Raw genomic sequence first — 6,323 nt, 5'->3', positions numbered from 1 at the left:
CTCGTAATAATCCAGCTGTGTGCTACTGCCGTGTTGTTGGAGCGTCGGAGGCCAGCTGCTGCTGGAGGCGTGATGTCCTGATGCTGATGGCTCAGTCCAACCCTTATGTTGGATCACAGCAGCAGCTTTGTAGGTCTGCAGCCTGATCATTAACATGCTGAGGAAAGAGGCTGGATTGCATCTGGAGACTCACAGGAATGACTCAGGGGCACAGGAGAATGAAGCATAAACAAACTGAGGAGATCAGGCAGCTAAACTGATGCATCTGGTATATAATCCATCCACCACTTAACAGAGAGCCAGATACATCGATCAGAGTCTTCCATGAACTCAGAGGTGTAGTTAAGGGTGTTAAACTGAAGACATAATTGAAACTTTAAATCTCATTTAAAGCTACAGATAATTCAGAAGCAAGCTGCATACATATTGTGTTTGATTCCTGCATCCTAAACATAGGACAGTATGTCTCTTTCTCACAGGTTCCTAGGATTCTTTATCAGCTCGCCTTTAGTCAGATGCATCCATGCATTGTCCCTGTTTCTCCTTTATGTGGTCAGGTTGTAGAAATTACAGCTGCAGGAGGAAAATCCTCTTCAGGTGAGGCTCCTGCTCTACTATCGTTCTGTGGAATCATATCGATGTGTGGCCCTTGGGCTCTACCGTCTCTTTCAGGTCAACATTAGCTCAATAATTATCCTCTGCTGACAGAACAAATTACCATCCAGCTGTTGTTTCCTGAGCCGACCTCGACGGAGCAGCAGGTTCTGGATCAGAGCCAGAAACAAAGGAATTCTGACGGGGTTTTTGTTGGTTCTAGTGGATCAATGCCAGAGGTGAAATATGTAATCCAATTAGCACTCAGAGACCACTCAGTCCTCTATGGGACCTACAGGCTCAGACTAAAGTTGCACCGTTCAGATGGTGTAAATGAAGTAAAAGGTGAAGTTGTAGCCTAATGGGACCAGGTTGATTAGAACCACAAAAAGTGAATGGCTTCTTCTCTATCCTCTAACATTTGTGCTTTAAAAAGCAAAAAAATCAAAACAAAACTCCATGCTGTACAATTTAAAGATTAGAGGAGCCCCTGCAGAGTGCTGAGCTGTAAACTATAAATGGTTGGCTGCAGCTGCAGGTTTACAGAGGTGCTGTTCTAAATGTGATAACAAATATTAACAGATGGGTCATGAGGGTCAGTACTGCTTAAAGCCCCGCAGGTGATCATATCCACTTCATCTAATCACTTAAGATAATTAGTAAGTTGATAATTTGAAAGGCAGGCAAAGTTGGAGAGCTTTTTTTCTCCTGTGGGAGGTTAATGGTGCTCCAATAAAACCTGGAAGATGAAGCATCTCTCGGGTTCTTTTTAGTCTGCAGAAATGTGTCTAATTTTGAAAGATATGACTTAAGATATGTCTCTCTGGCCTCCAGTTTTATCATATAAGCAGAAGAAAACAATTGTGTTTAGTATGCAGTTGGACTACATGCTGGACAGTTGCTGGTGTCAGCTGTGTTTTCAGAGCAGGAGGATCTGTGCTCCGAACATGCTCACATATATTATTCAAGTGTGGTCAGTTACAGAGGGAGTATCTGCTCTCTGTCTCTCAGACTGATCTCTGTGGTCAGAACCTCCTGGACTCCCTCTGAGATGTTTACAGCGGCACAGCTCTTCCTGTAAGGTCAATTTGGGTTTTTAGAAATAAAGCATATTAAAAAGGCAGGTTGTAGACTTTGCTATTTGTTCTGTTTGCCTACTATAGAAGTTTCTGATACCTCAATGAACAAGCTTTATCTAAAGTGATACTCTTAACTCTACTTAGTTAACCAGCTGGTTTGCAGCTGACTGCACAGCAACGGATCCAGCCCATTGATGCTTCTCTAGGGATATTCACCATATCACTCAATAAACTCTTTTCCATAGAAATCCCAGGATTTAGAGTACCCAGGATTTTTATTACCTGGGTAATTTTCCCCATTACCCAGAACATTCAGCATGAGAGAAACAGCACTGCATGTTGAAAATAAATCAACTTCACAGTCTATTTAAATGAATTGGTGAGTAATCTGTATGATAGTTCCCTAAATACTATTTTTATGGCTGTGAAGTTATTATTACTCATATGTCCCGTTTGTTTCGTAAAAAGATGCTATTTCTCAGTGAGCCATTTGACTTCAATCGAAAAGAAAATGCTCATATTAATGAGATCCATATCAGCAGTTGTCAAACATTTGCACCATCACACGAGACTGTGGAACATTTGACTCTTTTTTACTCAGGGAAAAATCTTGCATTTTACCAGACTAAAGTTACAAAGGCTGCAAGAGGTGCACATCAAACCCCTTCAACCCAGCTGATTGGAATCCATCAGGAATATTCCTGGAAAACAAAAGAACTTATAAGTGGGGAATCTGAGGGCAGCTCAACAAAGTAACACTGACAACAAATAACACAGATGTTATCTTCTGAAATCCTAACCCAATGTGAATTGTCTGTTTATATGTGTTTTTATAGTTTGATGCTAGTAATAGGATTAGATTTTTGGATTGGTAGAGTGTTCTAATGTAACTGCAATTAATTAAGCATGAAACTATAAGACAACAGATAAAAAAAAACAAAAAAACTCACTCAGAAAGGGGACAAAACCACCCGCTCCATAACAAACAGAATAATGTTATATCTGGCTGCTGATTCTAACTGAGACTACCGCTGGTTCCACTGGTGAATTTGGGGAGTGATTCAGTTTTTCAATTGAAACGAGGACTGAAGAAGTTTACATTACATTCTGATGTTTATTGAGTGTTAATAAAAGCACTGAAACTGTTAAATGTTTTCACAAAATATAAAAAAAAAAGTGAAAAACACATTGTCCACCTGACTTGTTGCCATCAGCTTGAGTTACGTCATAAAAATCCCCTTTGGCCTTATTTAGAAAGTAGTTTGTCATCAGTGTGTGCCCCTCATCATTCAAACAACCAAGCCCCTCTTTACTTCTTTGGTAATAAGAAGTGAAACCATCTTGTATGAATGAATTCTGCAGTGTGGTCAGCATGTAGCTCCTTTGGTTATGGCCAAAGCAAAGTCTGGATTACTGACCAAAGCAAACACACAAAACGCGGAACCTCTGTCTTACAGCAACATAGCTTCTGTTTATTAGGATAAAAAACATTTTTAAAACTATGCATCATGTTCATAAATTTGTTAAACCACAGGCTGGATCATAGAAATCATAGCAAGAACGTCTGTGAATGAATTCAGACTGAAACCAGGCCTGTTCAGAGATCTCAGGGCAAATCCGTAGTATAAATCTGTTCACAGATTAGAGCCCTCAAATGGAAACAGGAACATGTTACTGGATGTTAGTGTCTGAGCTCAGTGTGAAGTTCAGGGTGAGTCAACAGTTTCCTATTTGGCCTTCTCAGTCTCTGATTGTTTCCTAGTTCTCGCCGCCTCGTCCATCAACAACGTCGTTCTGTTTGTTTTTGTTTGTTGTGAACGCAGCTCAGTGTTCAGGGACATTTAATGGCCTGTTGTCATCACAGATCATAAATCATCACTGTCAGCAGTGGCAGGCCTAATGTTGGGTGCTCCTTGGAGGATACGGTTCACGCTTCCTGAAACTGTCCCAGAGCTCAGCTGGTCTGGGGCTCTGATTGGTCTGTGATGATCCCGGTCCCTCTTCAGGACCAGACGTGAGGTTTTTCACAAATTTACAGAAATATGTGCAAAACCCTCAGGGAGGCTTATAAACCCTCATTAATCTCACTGATCTACTGTAATTAAACTGTCAATAAGTTGACAAAGCTAGAAACTTTCTGTTGATTGAAAAAATAGAAATCTTATCTCAACCTCAGCTGAATTCATGAATTCCTCCATCTATCTAAGCCCGCAACATAAAACTTTACCATGATTAGGGAGACATTGTGGTTGGAAGTTTATAGACATTCCATTCAGTATGGCTCAACTTTTTAATCATTTAGTAATGATACAGCAGCTACATCATTCGAGAAGCTAAACTAAATCTCTGTTTGTTGTCTTTGTCACTTTTTCTTAACGCCAATTAGATCATTTTTTCCTATGTGACCTCAATAAAAAACTCTTGTTGGTATGGATCTTTGCTCCAGACAGGAATCTTTGGGTAAATATTTTAGTCTGGTTCAGGTATTATTAACCTGACATTGGGAACAAATGTTGCTGTTCTTTAGATTTATTTGAATATCATCCTAACAGATCGATCCATGCATCCTCAGTGTTAAGTGATGTCACAATAGATTCCTTAAGCGTTATAGCAAAAAATGTCCCAAAGAACTATTTCTATTAACTAAAAGGTTATTGCTGTGTGGACAGGAAATGGAAATAAAAACTGTTTATGAAAGATATAAAAAAATAAAAGAAAATAGATGATACTTGATTTATTTTTTCTCTGCAGCAAAATCATCTTTGTTTGGTAGATAAACTTTAATTGGAATCAAACCTTATTTTATGGTAACAGCTGAAGACTCTCCAGTGATGAAGCTTAACATCTTGGTTATCCAGGCAGTGAACTGCAGATTTCCAGGTAGGATCTTTTTTTTAACAGATCTTCTCCTCTGAATTCCAAAGGAACATTTCACTGACTGAATGAAGTTATCAAGCTCATGAGGATATATTACTGCCCCCTTGTGTTCCTTTGGGTTTACTGTATCTAAAAGTTAAAAACTGGACATCCTTCTTCCTCTTCCTGCATTTGAAGCTTGAAATGCTTCTAGTTTTGTGTGTTTTTAACTTAATTTGACTTTAAGGTTTTCTATCAGAATTCTGTTCAGCTTTTCAACTGACTCTTTCATTATTAATCATGATTCCTTCCTCTTCTTATATTAAGGTATAACATCAACTATCTATTAACAAGATTTGCCATAAATATGTTTTGATCTTAATGCAGTCATATGGAAACTCTTCCTCCTACTGTCTGTTGATAAATGTTCCACACATTACAGTAGTTGTATTAGAAGCATTTTCTCACCAACTAGCTAACTTCTACTCATAAGGAATTTGCAAAGCAGCACTTCAAATAACTAATTGTATCAGTTGTTTGTAATACATTTAAATGAAACTTTTCTCTTTGACAGCACAGTTGTTTTGTTGTTTTTATTAAACTGTAAAGAGAAATTGGCAGTTAGCAATTAAATGTCCCACTGTTATGTTTGAAAGGCATCCAATAATATATTTAATTGGGAAAATTAATATTTTCAATCTGTCAATAAAAAAATTACAACTAATTTTTCAATTCTCAACAGATTTTTTTTCTTTTTTTATAGCTTTTTTTTCCCTCTCTCTCTTTTTGTGTTTAATATTTTTTCGGAAGTTCTGGGTGCAGGATGTTTTTTGTTCTTACTGTGCAGATGGAAATTGTTCAGTTTTATCTTCCACTCAGATCTCAGTGCTTCCTGAATCATTCCAGGTTATTTTCTGCGAGTAACAGAGTCCTGACCATCTCTATGTTGCTGAAGGGGCTAAGTGCAGCTATAATATGCTCATATAGGGCACTATATAGTGGTTACACCATTTTAAATGTATAAAATAAAATATAAAAAAGTAGTGGCTCGAAATTTCCCACAATGCACCTTGAAAAGTAATGATCACTAGACAAGCAGAGCTGAGTTCACCATAACATCCACTATATAGTCCCCGCTCTATATAGTGACTGAGCGATTCAGAGGCTGAAGTTCGGACAAAGCCAATGACTGGAGTAATTAGCTAATTGGGAGCAGGTGTGGACACAAGCAGCTAGAGGGAAGCAAAGGGGAAAGGAGAGGGGCACTAGGGGGCAACAAAGAGTAACTATGGGAATACAATAGGGCTGGGAAGAACTAATATGACACAAAAGGAATACGAAACTAATCACAAAATAACCAAAAAAGGGGAAACAAGAGGATGGGTTTGGGACTGGAGAAATTTAGATAAATAATCTGCAAAGGGAAAACATAATCTAAAGATAACATAAAACTATCAATATAAGGAACTATAGCAAAGATTAAATAAATCTCAAAAATGCTGATAAGAGATGAGTAAAATAAACGAAAAAGCGTAAACTAAGAAGTGATTCAAAATAATGATATAAATCTTAAAATCAAAACAGGATAACCAAAATCAAATCAGAACTGAAAATCCAAAATGAGAACTTGAACAGAACCAATAAGTCCAGAGAAACAGATATGACACAGACATTTAACATTATAGGTGGCAGATGATCCATGTTACTGCTGAGCTACAGCTTGATGCAGCTGGAGCCCTCTGTTGAAGGAGAGATGGGGTAACGTGTATCTCTAATCAGACACTACCTTTTGGT

This window comes from Cyprinodon variegatus, unplaced genomic scaffold, assembly GCF_000732505.1.
Source record: "Cyprinodon variegatus isolate N-32 unplaced genomic scaffold, C_variegatus-1.0 Scaffold321, whole genome shotgun sequence".
Classification (NCBI taxonomy): domain Eukaryota; kingdom Metazoa; phylum Chordata; class Actinopteri; order Cyprinodontiformes; family Cyprinodontidae; genus Cyprinodon; species Cyprinodon variegatus.
Note: the sequence above shows the minus strand (reverse complement) of the source record.